Raw genomic sequence first — 20,453 nt, 5'->3', positions numbered from 1 at the left:
CTTGACTAACTTATAATTATGTATATTAAAAATTAATGGCAAATAATTGAAGCTATATACAACTATGTTTTAGATCTTCAGACCTTATTTATCTAATAACTAGAATTTTGTATCCTTTTATCAACCTCTGTTTCTCTGTGTTCCACTATCCCATCACCCCTGCCAGCCACATTCCTCCTTTACTCCTGGCAAACACTTTTCTACTCTCTCTGTTCATGAATTCAACTTTCTTAAAGAATCCTCGTATAAGTGGTACCATGCAGTATTTGTCTTTGTCTGGCTTATTTCACTTAGCATAATTTGCTCCAAGTTCCAGTTGTTTCAAGTCACAGGATTTCCTTCTTTTTAGGGTTGAATTTCATGTGTGTGTGTGTGTGTGTATAGCCACATTTTCTTGATCCATTCACCCATCAGTGGATATTTGGGTTGTTTCTACTCCTTGGCTATTGTGTATAATGTTGCCATGAATGTGAGAACACAGATACTTCTTCAATACAATGGTTTTGTTTCCTTTTTGATATGTACCCAGAAGAGGCATTCCTGGTTCATGTGGTAGTTCTATTTTTAATTTCTTTTTTTTTGACAAGTACATACACAGGTATTTTTATTGTTAAGGTATAGTCGATTTAATGTTCATGCAGTTTTCCATAGTGTCTTAGCAGTTTACATTGCCACCAATAGTGCACAAGGGTTCCCTTTTCTCCACATCCTCATGAGCCCTTATTATCTTTTGTATTTTTGAGACTAGCCAGTCTAACACGTGTGAGGTGATACCTGATCATGGTTTTGATTTGTCTTCCCCTGATGATTAGTGATTTTGGAGCCCAAAAAATAAAGTCTGACACTGTTTCCACTGTTTCCACATCTATTTCCCATGAAGTGATGGACTAGATGCCATGATCTTAGTTTTCTGAATGTTGAGCTTTAAGTTAACTTTTTCACTCTCCTCTTTCACTTTCATCAAGATGGTTTTTAGTTCCTCTTCACTTTCTGCCATAAGGGTGGTGTCATCTGCATATGAGGTTATTGATAGATGGTGATTGCTGTCATGAAATTAAAAGATGCTTACTTCTTGGAAGGAAAGTTATGACCAACCTAGATAGCATATTCAAAAGCAGAGACATTATTTTGCCAACAAAGGTCCATCTAGTCCAGGTTATGTTTTTTCCAGTGGTCATGTATGGATGTGAGAGTTGGACTGTGAAGAGAGCTGAGCGATGAAGAATTGATGCTTTTGAACTAGGGTGTTGGAGAAGACTCTTGAGAGTCCCTTGGACTGCAAGGACATCCAACCAGTCCATTCTGAGGGAGATCAGTCCTGGATGTTCTTTGGAAGGACTGATGCTAAAGCTGAAACTCCAATACTTTGGCCACCTCACGCGAAGAGTTGACTCATTGGAAAAGACTCTGATGCTGGGAGGGATTGGGGGCAGGAGGAGAAGGGGACGACAGAGGATGAGATGGCTGGATGGCATCACTGACTCGATGGACGTGGGTTTGGGTGAACTCTGGGAGTTGGTGATGGACATGGAGGCCTGGCGTGCTGCGATTCATGGGCTCGCAAATAGTCGGACACGACTGAGCGACTGAACTGACTGACTGATGATTAGTGATGTCCAACACTTTTTCATATACCTATTGGCCATTAGTATATCTTCTTTGGAAAAATGTCTATTCATGTCCTTTGTCCATTTTTATTTTCTTTACCTTTAAAAATTTTATTTTATATTGAATTATAGTTGATTACCAATGTTGTATTGGTTTCAGATGTGTAGCAAAATGATTTAGTTATACATATACATATATATATTCTTTTTCAAATTCTTTTCTCATTTAGGTTTTCATAGAATGCTGAATAGAGTTCCCTGTGATACACAGTAGGTCCTTGTTGATTATCTATTTTAAGTTTAGTAGTGTGTATAGATCAGTCTCAAACTCCTAGTTTATCCACTTCTCCGTTTTTCCCCTTTGGTAACTATAAACTTGTTTTCTAAGTTTGTAAGTCTGTTCCTTTGCCCACTTTTAAACAGAGTCCTTTGTGGGTTTTTTGCTATTGAGTTGTTTGAGTTCCTTAAAATAATTTGATTAAAGCTTTCAGGTGAACTAGAAGACAATGTTTGTCTGTTTTAAGATGATATTCTTAGAAAAAGGAGTACCCTCAGGTTTGTGTTGATCAGTTGTCTATCTCAAAAACCTGCAACAATTAATGTGATGCAGCATTTGGAGCATTGTCAAACAGGGATATTTGTTTTGAACTCTCTGCTGCCTATCTTAGTATGCAGCCTAAGTTTCATGATTGAGTGTAAAGAGTGGATTAGCCATGCCTGTAAATGTCTGTGCTCTGTCAGATTGCTTCCAATGATATTCTTACTTTCTCTGATATTATTTCTCTATCACAATACATCACTAAAAATTCTTTGTGTTATCATGGCCCTTTAAAGTCTATCCTGCTTTGAGAAAAAACTGGTTATAGTCTAAAGATATAGGAGCTTTGATTAGTATTTAACATTCTACTGAAATTAAAATCCATATTATAAACCACCCTTAAAAATATTTTCTTTTTTATTAATTGGGTTACATTTAAGATTATTTTCCTTATTTTCAGTTAACTATATATAAGATCTTTCCATAGGCTTGGTATCTTGTTAAGCCCAGTAGATTCAAATATTTTTATAGTATAGTCTTCCTGCCAGCTAGTAAAAATGTTTTCCCCTCTCACCTATATCTATATATGTATTTGCCTGTATGGTCAGGCCAATCAAGATGGCTGTTCTCTTGCTCTCTGTACATCACCTGCTTGAGTAGTTCTTGCTTCATTCACATGACTGGCTAACCCTTTTAATTTTAGGGCTTAATCAGTAACTACCTACATGCTTCATGATTTCTTGGTGGCTCAGTCGGTAAAGAATCTGCCTGCAATGCAAGAGACTGCCTGTGATGCAAGAGACCTAGGTTTGACCCCTTGGTTGGGAAGATCCCTTGGAGAAGGGCATGGCAACCCACTCCAGTATTCTTGCTTGGGGAATCCCATGAACAGAGAAGCCTGGCAGGCTACATGACATCACAAAAGAGTTGGAGATGACTTAGTGACAAAACTTCCACCACCAACAAATGTTTGACCCCTGCCCCAGCCCCTGGTTTTCCTGGTAACTGATGAGAGAATCTGGCATTGATTTCCCCTATAAATGGTAGCCTTCTTCTCCCCCAGGAGCAATGATTGCTATTGTGTCTTGTGAGCCAACTGCCATCCTTAGTGGGATGTTGTGCCAGTACTTCGCTTAAGACTAGTGAAATTCCTTCTCCAATAAACTGTTGATGTCTGTCGCCATCTCCAGGCTCACAACTCATTCTTGCAGGCTGAAGCAGTTCCAAGGTTTACAGGCCTGTGGGGTGCAGCCCAACGCTGTATCTATAAATAAATAATCAAACTGAAAAATCAGGATTGCCTTTGATTGTGATCAAGCTGTGAGAAATTTCTGAAACACACGTGACATTGTTTGAAGAGGGAAACAACTCTGAATATGTGGCAAGGGGAAGGCTGGTTCAGAATGTGGGCGCCATCCCCAAGTGATTGAGATGTGGTGATGGCAGAAACCTGGAACTGGTGCCTTTGGGCTGCTATCCTGCCGTAGAACATCCGATGGGTCCACACCTCCTCCAGGCCTCTCCCCCGTGGGTGAGGTGGCAATAATCAGAGGATCTGCCATTGGGTGTGGATATTGAGTTTGGGAACTTGGATAGGAAAAGAAACACAGAGAGTCCCAGGTGACGGGGGCACTAGGAAGAGCTGGGGGCACCCAGGAGGCTAGCTAGGGGTACACACTGGGTCGCAGCTCCTTCCTTCAGGACACAGCAGACGGGAGAATGCAAGTCACCTGAGTGATGAGCCTGCTACAAAACCTAATGAATTCCCAGACTAGACAGTTTTCTCTGAGCTGAGTTGATCGTGTACATAGGTAATGCTGAGCTGTTAACTGAATCTAAAGCACGTCCCAGTGTGAAAACGGAACTCGTGGGACGTGGCAACTCATTGCCTGAGGTTGCCCAGAGGCAAGTCACATGTGTACTTCACTAATCTTGAGTGAAGACTGCTGGCTGAGACCTGAGATTCATGGGGTTCTCATTCCGCAGCTCAAATCTTTGAACTGATAAGAGCACAAACTACGTGTCAGATTCAGTACACATGCTCTGCATTGAAACCTGATAACAGCTCTCTTCTGTCAGATGAAGAAACAGTACTGAAGATATAAGTGGTAAAAGCAGGGTGCAAACCAGCATTCCTAACCTAAAGTTACTGCACTGAAACACTTAAGAGAGAGGTCAAGATCAACTTGAATCAGTAGCCAAAAAGGAAGAAACTTGGGAACATTCTTGAAATGACATCGATTTCTCTCTGCTGGGAGTTAGTGAGGTGAAGTGGGAGAAGAACTTGGGCAGAGTTCTAACAACTGAACAGCTACCCCAGGAAAAGAGAAAGACAACAGTAATCGTAAGAAGAGTTGAATGTCAACGAACGTTTGAACTCTGAGTAGATTTTCTTTATTCAGCTTTTTCTTCTCAGGTTAAAGTTCATATGTCTTGAATTTATTTTAACGTATAAAACTTTGATACTCTGATGTTGTGATTTAGCTGTCATGAAGATCTTCAGTTTTTACATTCTCTAAGGTGTTGTGTGTTTGACCTTGAAATGACTGATAAGTTCTTTAGCTTTGGTGTTTCTCAGTTAATTAGTGTATATACTCAAATAAGTAGTCTAATCTTAACTACTGCCTGGTATTTTCTCTATGTTACATAGCAGATTCATTTAGAGTTTTTCATTTCAACTTTTACCTTCAGTGATTTAGAAATGTATGGAGTGTTTTCTGCTTCTCCACTTTTAGGACTTAAGAAGCTCTACTTAGAGATCAAAGAGGTGGACTACACTAATAAGCAGGAGGAGAGGAGATAGGAAATGAATAATTAAGATGGATTTATCAGAAACAAGTAAGTACAAACCCTGTTAGTTTTAAAAGCCTATGTCTGATTACTTGATAAAGGAATACTAAGTTGTGTAGCTTCTTCCATAGATGAAATGTCTCTTCTAAACTTTTTGCTTTAATAATTGACACATATATTTAAAACTTGGCTATTTTCAATATCTAAGCACATTTTATTTTTAATTACAATTATATTTTCAAATTTAGAAGTATTTTCAAAATAAGATTATTTGCCAAAATATTCTACTCTTCTACCCTGATAGTATTTGAGGATATCTAATCTGATCTCTCGTTTCATGTTTTTTTTTTTTTTTTAATATTATGCATATGGAAAAAGCAAAGCAGAAGGGATTTTATCTTTGCCTAAATACCATGTTTAGGTCATCATCACTCTTATATTTTTAAATTGAAATAACTTTAAGTAGAATTTATTATATAGCATTTTGAAGATAAACAAATGTCATGATCATCTTCTAAAGAAGAGGCAAAGCAGTTTGCTAAACAGAGACAAAGCAAAGTGCCAGTCATTGCAATTTACTTTTGATTTTGCTGCGGAAAGAGTGTGAAAGTCCCCAGAGCATATGATAATGTTTGAAGTGCTAGAACACATTTTTCCCCATTAATTCTTTATATTACCGCCCACATCAAATAGGCTTTCCTGCAGTTTACTGTTAGCTGTATACTCTGAATTTAAATAGCTATAGGACTGTTCCCCTGCCTAAGGGTACAACAAATGTCGTGACTACTAATTGAAACTGTAAAGCGAGGGCGATTATTTCTTCTCTTGATACTTTGTACTTAAATATCTGACTATGATTAAGAAATAGGCTGCTCTGTTGCGTACGCTGCCTTCCCTAGTAATCACAAACAGCCAAGTAGAGTAGAGAATGCATGGGTTGTTAGTTTTTAAGTGCAGGTATAAAACCAATTGAAAATGGAACACCCTGCAGCATTCACAGGATTTCAAAAATTTTATGATAAGAAAATACTTGGGAAAATAAGGGTTATATTCTTCATTGTTTTTATTTGTTCATTAAATTAGTATTTATTGAGGATTTGTTTTGTGTTAGCACTGACCTAGGCACTGGGAAAACATCAGGGAAGCAGAGAAGAAAACAGTCCCTATCCTCATGGATCTTACATTAAATAAAATATTTAAGTTTACATGTAACATAAAATATTCTAAAAGGTAGAAATGGAATAGAAAATAGAATTTTTGTATGGAGAAAAGTGAGCTGGGACTTGAGATGGCCAGTGTAAGTTAGACAAATGGCCAGGAAAGACCTTGCAAAGAGGGAGACGTGTGCATAAAACCCGAAGTGAGTCACACAGAATATTGAAGGAAAAGAGCTCAAGCAGAAGGAAGAAAACAGCGAAGTCCCTAAAGCATGTGTGTGCTGGAAATAGGCAAGAAACCAGCAGGAGAATGGTATTGCTCAAGAAAATTGCCTCAGAGAAGAATAAGAGGTGGCCTTCAAAGTAGGAGTTTTGGAGGTGGGGCTTTGTAGATTTTTATGATGTGATGGAGAGAGAAAATCACTGGGACCTTGGGGCAGCCATCCGACAAGCTCTGTGGTATATTTTAATAAAAGTTCTCTAGCTGTGTTCTTGGGGGAAAAATAACAGTAATGGAACAAGGGCAGGAGTGAGGAGTAATGAAGCTAGAAATCATGCTCCCCTCTCTTCCTACTCTGTGCCTCCCAAGAGTGACATGTGTGGCATATACTAACTCTTAAGTGGCTTCTCTGAGTCTGTCTTGCATTGGGGTCAACTAAGGAGAGACATCTACAGGGGAGAATGGGAGGTGAGTAAAATTTACATCCTTATTACTCCCCTCTCCTGCTGTTTCAGGTCCCCAGTGTTGTCTGTGTCCATCCCCCAGGGCCTGGTTCTTGCCAGTGGTCCTCTGTGTTATCTACATCTATGACTTCCTGTAACAACTTCTAAGCGTGAAGGTTGTGATATCTTCCTGCCAGAGCTAACATGGGGATATCACGTTATCCCTTGTTGATGTTCTAATATCTGCTCATGCCTGCGTGTGTACTCAGTCACTTTAGTCATGTCTGACTCTTTGCAACCTCATAGACTGTAGCCCTTCGGGCTCCTCTGTCCATAGGATTTCCCAGGCGAGAATACTGGAGTGGGTTATCATTTCCTCCTCCAGGGGATCTTTCCAGCCCAGGGATTGAACCCGCATCTCCTGCACTACAGGCAGATTCTTCACCACTGAGCCATTAGGGAAGCCCCAGTGTCTGCTCATACCTCTGTAAATAGCTCCTTTGTTATGTCCTCCTTAACTGTTCATGTTTGCCATCTGTTTTCTGCCTGGAATTGCCTGATGCACCAGATAGGGGACATGCCATACTCTGGGGACATAGCATGGTGCTTTGGTCCAGGGTGATAGCAGTGAAGGTGGTGAAATGTGGTTGAATTATGGAGATGTGTAGACATCAGAATCTCCTGGATTTACTAATGAGTGCAATGTAGGGTGAAGTGTAAAAACATCTAGGTAATGCCTAGATTTTTGGCCTGAGGGACTCAAATAATGGAGTTGACTTTGGATATACTCTCTTGAAGTTCAAGGGAGAAAACTGAACTAGAGATAGAAAACTGGAAGTCGTATGTGGAGAGATGGTTATTACACCTTGATATAGGGTGAGATCAGTAAGGGACTGAGATCTAGTAAGAATCTGGGTCTTGGCGCAGCCTAATATTTAGAATAAATGAGGAAAAATCTGAAAAGGAGAGTGAAATGCGATTACACAGTAGGTAAAAGGCATTCCGAAAGATTGTTATATTCTGGAATCTAAGTAAAGAAACTATGCAATGAGAATGAGTAAGAAAGACTGCTTGTAAGGTTTTGAGAAACTGATGCTGGCTGACTTTCAGTGTGGAGTATTAAATTTAAAAATATATGTACATGTATATATATATGTAAATATTTTTGATACATAAGTTACAGATAGCACAAAGAGATATTTGTTTAGTCCTGACAGCTTCATAAGACAGCTTGTATTTAAGATGTGAAGATACAAATGTGACTACTTCTTAGCATCCTACAGTGTCCATCTATATGATAAGCCCTGATGGATTCTAGTGTCAGAAAGTTAAAAGTTATTTACCCTAAAGTTGCTATGTAACACAGGGAGCTCAATCCAGTGCCCTGAGACAGCCTGGAGGGGTGGAGTGGGGTTGGGAGTGGGAGGAAATCTCGAGAGGGAGGGGACATATATGTATGCTATGGCTGATTCACATTGTTGTACGGCAGAAACCAATACAACATTGTAAAACAATTATCCTCCAATTTTAAAAAAGTTATTTACCCTAAAGAAGTAGAAGCATCTGAATTAGGGGGAAAAACACAATATTCAGTGACTTCTACAGGACAAGTTCATGAATTTAATGGTATGAAGGGGAAGGAGGTGCTGCTTTTCAGCCCATCCTCAATAACCTAAATAGTGAAGAATAAGGAGAACTTGGAGCTCACCTGTTGGGAAACATATTTATGGCTACCGTAAATAATTTAAGGGAGAACTTCAGGTAAGGAGGGCAGCCATAGGCTACTTTGTTATGTCTTAAAATTCTTAACTCTCCATATCTTTTGTCTTTAAAAATAGCTAGTGATTAATTTAGTGATTAAGTAAAAATAATTCAATGAGCTTATTTTCTTGAGTTTTAGTTGATACATTATTTTTTGATATGATACATTATTATAATTCCAATATTTCAGTTCATTGGAAAAATCTCACTTTTTATGAGGTTACTCATTAATCATTACAAAAATGCTTACGTGTGTCACACTTTTATAATTAAATTATTCTGCAGAATGAGCTATTGCTGTGTGAAAGATTGGCCTCAAAACCTAATTCAATACTAGATTAGCAAATTTCTTTCCAAAGGGATTTGAATCAGAAAGCTCACAGGAATCATGTAATATATAAAAGGAGATTTATATTTACTGAATGACACCAGTCTTAATTTGTACACATATGCCAAGGTGACTAATCAAAAAATCGATATTAATAGTCCTATGTGAAACTTTTGATTCAATTCATTTCAGGCATTAAGGATACAATTTTCTAGGACCACACTTGAACTGCATTTCATTTTACTGTGAAATTTGAGAGGAGGCCTGAGATTTTCTGATTATTCTTTTCATAAACCTTTATGTTCTACATGATACTCACTTCTCCCTAGAATTATGGTTTTCACAAGCATGCTAAAGATTTAGATGATCTCTCTTACCAGCAAAATTTTTCTTTTTTAATCTTTCAAAAATATATTCAGCATGCTTCCCTTTATTTAAGAAGGTAGAGAGTTAAATAAGTAGGGGGAGGTGGATGAACCTAGAACCTCTTCTACAGAATGAAGTCAGGAAGAGAAAAACAAATATCATATATTAATGCATACAAATGGAATCCAGAAGAATGGTACCCTGATGAACCTAGTGAAGAGCGGACTTGTGGACATTCTAAGGGAAGGTGATGGTGGGACGAATTGGGGAAGTAGTGAGGGGGTAACAGGCAGGAAGGCTAGGGGCCCCCAAGCAGAGGAAATAGACGGCAAGGGTCAGCCATTTTTTTTTTTTTCCTTCTCTATACAAAATTTAAAGGGGATTTCTTTTAAAATCCTGTGTTGCCATGACGACATCTGGTTCCCCCTGAATGTAAGTTTTCTCAGACCTTGAGCTAACCAATGCATTTTTCTTATGGAAATGTTTTTCTTAAGCTATATTAATGAAACTATGTTGCTTGGAAATCTGCCTTTCTTCGATTCATGTCCATTGTTTTATGGCCTGGAATGACTCACTTGTGCCAATGCTATCTCAAGATGCGTGTTGTGGGCGAGGTGTCTGTTGCCACTCTCAGTTTTGAGGCGTTTCTTTTCTCTGTTTAGCAGCTTGCTAATAGGCATAGAACTCATTGCTAAAAACTAGTGAGAGAGTCAGTTCCTAGGTAGGTTGATAAGGAGTCTGGGGGTCCCCAAGGAGAGAGGGGTCTGGAATTCTCAAGGAGGAAGAAAGGACAAACTTTTTTTCTTTCTCCACATTCCTTAGGATTATATAACAATAATGTATCCTGCCTAAAGACAGTCTCTGGATTAAACCTTCTGTTATCTTAAAATGTAAATTATGGGAGTAGACCTGGTCTTTACAAGGATGTATCCTGCCTGAGGACAGTGTTATCTTAAAATGTAAATTATGGGAGTAGGTCTGATGAGGTCTTTACAACCTCCAGACATTCTTTGGATTATATAACTTCATTGTTAACACTAGCAAGCGGGTACTCTTTCTGCCCCCTTCTGATGCCTATGTCAGAAGCTTTCTCTATCTCCTTTATACTTTAATAAAACTTTATTACACAAAAGCTCTGAGTGATCAAGCCTCGTCTCTGGCTCTGGATTGAATTCTTCTCCTCCAGGGGCCAAGAATCCCGGTGTCTTCGCGTGATTCAACAACAACCTTTCACTAGCAAGGGCGCACTCTTTCTGCCCCCTTCTGATGTCTATGTCAGAAGCTTTCTCTATCTCTTTTACTTTAATAAAACTTTATTACACAAAAGCTCTGAGCTATCAAACCTCATCACTGGCCCCGGATTGAAATCCTGTCCTCCAGAGGCCAAGAATCCTGGTGTCTTTCACAGCTCATAGCAACACCTTTCTATCATATGTAAAACAGTGGGAATTTGCTAAATAACACAGGGAGCCCACCTTGGTGCTCTGTAATGACCTAAAGGGGTGGAGTTGGGGGAGGAGAGGGAGGCTCAGGTGGAAAGGGATATATGTGTGTGTGTGTGTGTGTGTGTGTATGACTCTCTCATGTCATTGTATAGCAGAAACCAACACAAAATTGTAAAGCAATTTTCCACCAATTAAAACATAAAATAGAAAATAAAAAGGATAATAATTACAATGGGCTGAAACATGTCAAATGCTAAAATCCATGAGTTCATGATGATATATATTTTGAAAAGCTCATTGTTCTGAACAGAGGTGAAAGAGGGAAATTACCGAGGTTTTGCCCTGTCTGTTAATATAGTGTATCTCTCGGTGGGCTTCCTAAGTGGCACTAGGGGTAAAGAACCTTCCTACCAATACAAGAGACATAACAGATGAAGGTTCAATCCCTGGGTCAGAAAGATCCCCTGGAGGAGGGCACAGCAACTCACTCCAGTGGTCTTGCCTAGAGAATCCCATGGACAGAGGAGCCTGGCAGACTACAGTCCATGGGTCGCAAAGAGTCAGACATGACTGAAGCGACTTAGCATGCACTCACGCACATATCTCTCAGTGACCAGAGTTGCTGAGGGGAAGTTTATCTTACCAAAAGATAAATGAAGCTAAGCAATGCTAATGCTATTGATTAAAGATCCCAGGCTTACTGAAGTTACATGTTGTTCTGTAGACTTTTGTCTAGTAGATAAACAAATTGTTTCTGTCCAGTGGAAAAGATAACCCCTAAAGTAAGATACAACCAGTTTAGATATAACCTAGCAAACTGACTCTAGCATTTCTTTATTAAACTGAAAATGAATCTGTAGCCCCTCAAAAGTGTACTTTGAATGGCTCTTTTTATCTTACTGTTTTCCTCATTAATGAGTTGAGTAAAATCCTAGATGTGTGTTTATGCTAAATTTGATGAGAGTCATTATTTTATGTTTTTGAAAGTTATATTTTAGCAGCAATAAGTAATAAAACTAGTAAGTGAAGAAGAAATGATAGATTTGGATTGTCACACTGCTTTGCAACTCCTACGGAATTAATGGATTAGGCAAAAATCGTCAATTGCTAATGATGTAACACACAGAAGAGATAATTAAGTGATATGTTCGTTATGATGGAAATACACAGTACCACCTTGAGAGCAGCTGTGCCAAAAATACTGAACCTGGATCTGAAGATATAGGTCAATTAATAAACAGGTTTTGGAACAAATGGCGCTGTATTATTTTTAGTGATAATAAAAAGCACCTTTTTATTAAAAATTTTTTTATTAAATTTAATTTATTAAAAAGCATCTAACCCTTTCAGTCAAAGCTGGCAGTGTCATGATGGTTAACATTCTCAAGAACTTTGTAGCTGTCTCATGTATATCTTGGGATTCACCTCACTGGGCAAGAGCCTCCTGCTTCACACATCTCCCCTGGTTATCTCCTGTCTCTATTCCTGGCTTCTGCTTAGCTTGCTGAAGGCATCTATGAGTCACATGCTTAATCTTTTAAGTGTCTCAATACCCTGACTTACTAATTTTTTTCTAAGTTATTAGTGAAACGATATTCAGTGACACCCTCAGGGTTTTTTTCTTTCTTCTTTGGAGCATAATTTCCTGAGAATGATCTCTTTACTTTCACATCTTTTACAATCTGAGATAGAATAATAATTTCCCAAAGTATCAAAATCCTGGTCCTTTTGGTTTAAAAGTTCTACCTTGAACTTAAATCCTTCCTCCCGCGTTTTATGAGGACCAGCAAGAAGAAAACCATTCATACCTTCAACGCCTTGGTTGGAATCTCCTCAGTGAAATACCTAAGTTTATCACTTACAGCTTGTGCTTTCTATATGATGATAGAACACAGTTCTCCTAAACTGTCTGCCACTATGTAACAAGAATTCCCTCTCCCAGACATTTGAGGAAGGTAGGCAAAATAATAGAAGAACAAGGTAAACATAAAAAGTGACCTAGAGGAAGCAGAATTTAAAAAAATTTCTTTCTCCCCTTCATGCTCTGTCACGTCTGAGTCTTTGTGACCCCATTGACTATAGCCCACCAGGTTCCTCTTTCCATGGGCTTCTCCAGGCAAGATTCCTGGAGCGGGTTGCCATGCTCTCCTCAAGGCTTTCTCCTAATACCTTTCAATTAATAACTTAGAAGAATTCAGGAATGCATGAATATTCTACCCATAGAATACCATTGTATGCATTAAATTCTACTCATGAAAAGAAATAATAAAAGAACTGATTGATATGATTCTAATTTCCTTCTAAGTTCTCACTAGAGGCACCTTTAATATCTGTAATATTTCTACTGGCAGTATGCTCATGATTTACATGTTCTCTGAAGGGATGTTTCTTCTACCCTACTCCTCACTTCCTGCTGAGTCCTTACTGGCAGCATCATTTTTTTTTTTCCATTTTTCTTTTAAATTGGAGTTCAAATGCTTTTCAGTGTTGTCTTAGTTTCTGCTGTTCAGCGCGTGAGTGAGTTATGTCAGTGTTGTGTTAGTTTCTGCCGTACAGCGCGTGAGTGAGTTATGTATATACATCTCCTCCCTCTTGTGCCTCCATCCCTCCTGTCTGGATCATCACCGAGCACCGAGCTGAGCTCCCTGTGCTCTATGGCAGCTTCCCACTAGCTATATATTTTACACATGGTAGTGTATATATGTTAGTGCTACTCTCAGTGTAGCAGCATCATTTTTTATCCACTTTTGTACTCTTGGTATATTCAAAATGCTCTAGACTTTTCCTATCATGCTCCTCAAAATTCTTCTAGCCTCTGCCCACTGCCCAATTCTAAAGTCACTTCCATACTTTAAGGTATTTATTAGAGTAGCACTCTACTCTCAGTACTAAAATCTGTTTAGTTTTCGACTACTGCTGTATCAAATGACCACAAAGTTAGAGATTTAAAATAATATAAATGTATTATCTTACAGTTCTGTGGTTACAAATCCAACAGGGATCTCAGCGTGACAAAATCAAGATGTCAGCAGGACTTTGTTTAGCTTTCAACTGATCAGATTTCCAGGAGAGTGCTGACAAAGTGGTGTGGAAACATGCCTCAGAGGATGGAATTTTAAACTAAATTTCTAGAACTGAGGGAAACACATGTTTCTCTCTACATGAGGGAAGGCCTCTTCATGAAAAAAGAGGTAAACATAGATATCTGTGAGGAGTTTTTGGAAATCAACTATTTAAATTTAGGAAATCAAGAATGCTAAAAAGCTTTCATAAAAGAAAATAATACACACAAGAAGACACATCTAGTTTGGGCGTGTCATCAGTACCACTAGCAGATGATGAAGTAGAAACACTTTTAAAGATGTAGGTTTAAATAATTTTAAACACAGAGTACCTAGGCCAGTCAAATTATTAGTTATGAATGAACGTAAAATTAAAGATACACATGCGTTAAAGTACTCAGAATGTTTACCTCCTACACACTCTTCCTTGGGTTTTGAGTTTTAGTAAAATGAGGCACAATAAACCACAGAAATGGTACAGACCTAACAGAAGCAGGAGGTATTAAGAAGAGGTGGCAGGAATACACGGAAGAACTGTACAAAAAAGAACTTCATGACTCAAATAGCCATGTGGTGTGATCACTGGACTAGAGCCAGACATCCTGGAATGTGAAGTCAAGTGGGCCTTAGAAAGCATCACTTCGAATAAAGCTAGTGGAGGTGATGGAATTCCAGTGGAGCTATTTCAAATCCTGAAAGATGATGCTGTGAAAGTGCTGCACTCTATATGCCAGCAAATTTGGAAAGTTTTTCAGTGGCCACAGGACTGGAAAAGGTCAGTTTTCATTCTAATCCCAAAGAAAGGTAATGCCAAAGAATGCTCAAACTACCGCACAATTGCACTCATCTCACACGCTAGCAAAGTAAAGCTCAAAATTCTCCAAGTCAGGGTTCAGCAATACATGAACCGTGAACTTCCAGATGTTCAAGATGGATTTAGAAAAGGCAGAGGATCAAATTGCCATCATCACTGGATCATAGAAAAAGCAAGAGAGTTCCAGAAAAACATCCACTTCTGCTTTATTGACTATGCCAAAGCCTTTGACTGTGTGGATCACAACAGACTGTGGAAAATTCTTCAAGAGATGGGAATACCTGATCACCTGACCTGCCCCCTGAGAAATCTGTGTGCAGGTCAAGAAGCAACAGTTAGAACTGGACATGGACCAACAGACTGGTTCCATATTGGGAAAGGAGTAAGTCAGGGCTGTATATTGTCATCCTGCTTATTTAACTTATATGCAGAGTACATCATGAGAAACGCTGGGCTGGAAGAAGCACAGCTGGAATCAAGATTGCCGGGAGAAATATCAATAACCTCAGATATGCAGATAACAACACCCTTATGGCAGAAAGTGAAGAAGGACTAAAGGGCCTTTTGTTGAAAGTGAAAGAGGAGAGTGAAAAAGTTGACTTAAAATTCAGCTCTCAAAAAACAAAGATCATGGTATCTGGTTCCATCAGATGGAAAATAGACGGGGAAACAATGGAAACAGTGACAGACTTTATTTTTGGGGGCTCCAAAATTACTGCAGATGGTGACTGCAGCGATGAAATTAAAAGACGCTTACTGCTTGGAAGAAAAGTTATGACCAACCTAGACAGCATATTCAAAAGCAGAGACATTACTTTGCCAACAAAGGTCCATTTAGTCAAACCTATGGTTTTTCCAGTAGTCATGTATGGATGTGAAAGCTGAGCGCTGAAGAATTGATGCTTTTGAACTGTGGTGTTGGAGAAGACTCTTGAGAGTCCCTTGGACTGCAAGGAGATCCAACCAGTCAATCCTAAAGGACATCAGTCCTGAATATTCATTGGAAGGACTGATGCTGAAGCTGAAACTCCAATACTATGGCCACCTGATGCAAAGAACTGACTCTTCTGAAAAGACCCTCAGGGTAAGATTGAAGGCAGGAAGAGAAGGGGACTGCAGAGGATAAGATGGTTGGATGGCATCACCAATTTGATGGACATGAGTCTGAGCAGGCTGCAGGAGTTGGGGATGGATGGGAAGCCTGGCATGCCATAGTCCATGGGGTCGCAAAGAGTCAAACACGACTGTGTGACTAAACTGAACTGAACTGAAAATAAGGAAAGACTCTCCAGATGAGAAAGACATGAACTATGGTAAATAGTGGATCAACCAAACACAGCTGTTTGAGAAGGAGCCTGAGAATAGCAGCTGTGCACCTGACCTAGGAGCCCAGCCTGAAGCTGAGGGTGGAGGCCTCTGGGGCCGGGGAGAGGGGGATGTTTTTAACTATGGAGGAGACAACTGAGAGATTTGACATCTTGATAATGCAGTAAACAAATGGAGGGCAAGAAGTATAGGATGACAACCTCCAGGAGGGACAAAAAAAAAAAAATTGTATTCCAAAGTGTTATTCCAAATAAGAAGGGAAAAGTTTCAATTAGTACAGAAAAACAAAATGATTAAGAGATTGGGTGACATCAGAGATAGGGTGGGAAGTCATGTGATTCTTCTGCCCCATAACAACAAAAAATATCAATCATCAATAATGAATGGGGAGTAGAGGTCAATAAAAAATGTACAAGAAAGGCATGGTATGAATCTGAAGCAGATTAAAACATGGCAAAAATTAAAAGAAATATAATGGAAATATGCTACTTGAACTGCAGCAAACAATATTTCCTAACCATAATGCTAGGATTTCAGATTTGAACTTTAGAATATGAAAAACTTTGAATACCATGAATTCAATATTCCTTATGTTAATACATAAATACAGTTATAATTAAAAGAGGTTGGGATGTGAGTGCCAGGTGAAGCAAGGAGGGCTGTTTCATGACAATTATCAGGTGACCAAATAAAGCTACAGATGCCATAATATAGAAATTATCTGTGTATTGACTGGTAATTCAAGTTAGGAAAATGATACTTCTGTTTCAGCTTTGTTTTATCATTTTTCCTCCTTTATCCCTAAGTACAAAATATATGCAGCAATATGAAAGTCTTCATTGTGAAAATTACTCATTCCCTCCTACTTAGCCATCCTTCTCTACTTTTAATTCTATATGCAGAAGCAATGGTTCAGATTTTGCTATTTTAAATTTTTAAGGTGGTTTATTCCTGTTTTGACCAAATAAGGAATCTAGAGTTTTGTTTTTGTCCTTTTTTAAAAGTGCATGAAACTGTAAATGGAGGTTTAATTACACTCTTCGAAGTTTCAGGGTAGTTCAGTACAGAAATCAAAACTAAGATTGATTTAAAGGATTATCTAGATCTTTGGTCTTTCTTGTTTTGTCTCTTATCATTTTTGCCTCTATATTTGTCTTACAGTTTTTTTAGGCAAAATTTACATACGTTGAAAGGTACAGACGTGTATCTTCCGAGATCCGTCTGTGTTGTGAGTGCTTTGGTGGTTTGTTGCTTTTTCAGTTGAGTGATATTACATGGTAAGAATATACCACTGTTTATTCACTCTTCCGCTAATGATATTTCCAGTTTGGGCTGTTATGAATTAATCTGCTATAAACACTCTTGTATAAACATTTTCATGAGCATATGTTTTCATTTATTTTATTTATATGCCCGAAGTAGAGTTGAGGGTCAAAAGGTAAGAGCATGTTTAATGGGATAGGAAATTGCCAGACTTTTCCTAAAAGTGGTTGCAAAGTGAAGTGAAGTGAAAGTCGCTCACTTGTGTCTGACTCTTTGCTACTCCATGGACTATGCAGTCCATTGAATTCTCCAGGCCAGAATACTGGAGTGGGTAGCCTTTCCCTTCTGCAGGGGATCTTCCCAACCCAGGGATTTAACCCAGGTCTCCTGCATTACTGGCAGATTCTTTACCAGCTGAGCCACAAGGAAAGCCCAAGAATTGGAGTGGGTAGCCTATCCCTTCTCCAGCAGATCTTCCCAACCCAGGAATCGAACTAGGGTCTCTTGGATTGCAGGTGGATTCTTTACCAACTGAGCTATCAGGGAAGCCCAAAAGTGGTTGTACCGTTTCACATTCCCAACAGAAGTGTATGGGTGCTCCGCTGGCTTACATCCTTGCCAATATTTAGTTTGGTCAATGTATTTAATTTTAACCATTCGAGGGGATGTGTAGGGGCATCTTGTTATGACTCGAATTTGCATTTCCTTCATATGACTAAGGGCGCTCCAGGTGGCTCAGCAGTAAAGAATCTGCCAGCAATGCAAGAGACACAGTAGATGGGGGTTTGATCACCGGGTAGGGAAGATCCCCAGGAGGGAGACAAGCAGCCCACTCTAGTATTCTCGCCTGGAGAATGAACAGAGGAGCCTGAGGACTGCTGTCCATAGGGTTGCAAAGAGTTGAACTTGACTGAAGTGACCAAGCATGCGCCCATATGACTAATGTTATGCACCTCTCTGGTCCCTAATTGGCTCTTCAGATATCTTCACATGTGGACTTATAGTTTAGTGTTTTGCCCATTTTAAAAATGAATTATTGTTCTTATTTATTTGTAAGAGTTATTTATACCTTCAGGATAGAAGTCACTTGCCAAATTTATATTTCACAAGCATTTCCCTCCAATATGTGTCTTATCTTCCATTTATAAACAATCTTTTTGTTTGATGAAAGTTTTAAATTTTGATCAAAATATTATTTTTAGTGTTTGCTTTTCTGTGGGGTAAGAAATGTTTTCCTTTCCATGGTCACAAAGGTATTCTTCTATGATTTCTTCTAAAAGCTTCATAGTTTAAGCTCTTACATTCATGTCTGTGATCCTTCTTGGAATAATTATAATGTATGCTATAAGGCCAAGGTTAATATTCATTTTTTTTTCCATATGAGTTTTCAGTTGTTCCTCCCTACTTGTAAAGACTTTCCTTTCCTCTTTCTATTGCTATGTTGCCTTTTCTGGGGAGCAATTATTCATATAAAGTTGTACCTGTTTTTGAACTCTCTATCATGCTTGTTTTATTTATTTTTCTATCCTTATGCCAACACCGCACTGTCATGATTTCTGTTAACTTTATCATGTCTTGAAGCTCAGTAACATAAACCTTCTAAATTTGATTCTCATTTTCAAGGTTGTTAAAATACGAAGAAACATAATTTTGCATATAAGTAGCTTCTTTTTGGTATTTACATATCTAGAAATGTTTTTGAAGTAATCTAAATTATTATCTATTTTAGAAAGTTTGGATTATACAGATAAACAGAAGAAAATTATAAAAATTATTCCTAACCCTCAGTTGGCTTGGACATACCTAAGGACACTTGCAAAAACACTATAAATAAGAGCAAGTCTATAACTACAGTGGCAAGTGGGTGCAATTGTCAATTAATCTAGTGTTTTAACTGCAGGGTTTTAAGAGCAGTCCTACACTGGGAGATACATACATACATTTTTGCCCATGCAGAGGTTCAATTGGCAAGAGCTAATATTGTCTTCTTCTTCAAAAAAACTTTAGTATATCAAGTGAAGTGAAGTCGCTCAGTCGTGTCCAACTCTGTGCGACCCCATAGACTGTAGCCCACCAGGCTCCTCCATCCATGGGATTCTCCAGGCAAGAATACTGGAGTGGGTTGCCATTTCCTTCTCCATAGTATATCAAACTGGGTTATAAATATGTTCTCTCTGTCAACAATTCAGAAAAGCAGAAAATATTAGCGGGATTCTGGTTGTTTCTGCCTTAGCTGAAATTCTTAAATTATACATGATTGAGAAAATCAGGGTCCACTAGGTTTTATACATGTGTGTGTGTTTGTGTATGTGTGTTAGTCTCTCAGTCGTGTCCAACTCTCTGCGACCGCATGGGCTGTAGCCCACCAGGCCCCTCCGTCCATGGGATTGTCCAGGCAAGAACACTGGAGTGGATTGCCATTTCCTCCTTCGGAGAATCTTCCTGACCCAGGGACCCAACACATGTCTCCTGCATTGCAGGTGGATTCTTTACTGTCTGATCCACGAGGGAAGCTGGTTTTGTACATCATGGCTTAGTATTCATAAAATAAATATTTCCTCTGTTCATGTGAATTTGGAGAAAGATGGGGAATACATTTTAGGTTGTCATTGTAAAGATGCACTGGCTTACATTAAGTAGAGAAAGAGCAGTCACAACACGTGGAAAAGTACCACTGTGCCTAAGAAATTTGTATTTCTCTGTTTTTAGAAAAGTCCAGAGTTAGTTGCAGTCCTCCCCTCCTTCTCCATCTGGCATGTACCTGAGTTTGTTGTCACTGACCCTTTTGTCTTTTGTTTAGCTTACTGAGCCCTCTAAGCGTCAGCTGGGAGTTATAAGCTGCTATGGTGCCAGCAGCCTCTTTGTCACCCAAAGGCTTGGGATTTCCTCTTTGATATTTCTAAGTTTTAGGGTGAATTCTTCTTGATTCTATGGGCATATTTACTCTTCTCAAAGGCTAGACTGTGGACTTATAGCACATTTTGGTTTTTAGCATTGAAATATTTGAATATTTCTTTGGTCTTTAATGTAGAAAATTGGAATTTAGATTGGTTGAAAACATGGATTCAAACCACCATTGCAAAGTCAATTATCTATGTTTTATGTTGTGTAAGGAAGGCTTTGAACTAGGGAATTACCAGGAGTGTTTCTTTATCTATTGAGCACATTTATACTTTGATCAATGAAAATAAAATGTATTTTTAAAACTTTTTCGGTACTTAAACCTACTCTTATCTTTAATATAAATAGCTATTTTTTTAAAAAAAGAACTGTGCTGTTGAGTATAAGTTTTGATTTAATTTCTTAATAAAACTTGCCAAGTAGACAAAAATC

The 20,453-nt window shown here is 38.6% G+C and overlaps 1 long non-coding RNA gene across 2 annotated transcripts in view; it reads left to right on the top strand.

Annotated features, from left to right (window-relative positions):
• The first annotated feature begins 4,437 nt into the window (after positions 1-4,437).
• Positions 4,438-20,453, top strand: part of LOC138988998 (uncharacterized) — a 176,541-nt gene continuing 160,525 nt past the window's right edge. For both annotated transcript variants that reach the window (XR_011465250.1, XR_011465249.1), the window contains exons 1-2: positions 4,438-4,561; positions 4,881-4,983. This is a non-coding gene — a long non-coding RNA (uncharacterized lncRNA). The remainder of the gene's footprint in view (positions 4,562-4,880; positions 4,984-20,453) is intronic.

Source organism: Bos mutus, chromosome 8, assembly GCF_027580195.1.
Source record: "Bos mutus isolate GX-2022 chromosome 8, NWIPB_WYAK_1.1, whole genome shotgun sequence".
Classification (NCBI taxonomy): domain Eukaryota; kingdom Metazoa; phylum Chordata; class Mammalia; order Artiodactyla; family Bovidae; genus Bos; species Bos mutus.
The sequence above is the reverse complement of the archived record's forward strand: the minus strand, read 5'-3'. Positions and strand labels throughout refer to the sequence as shown.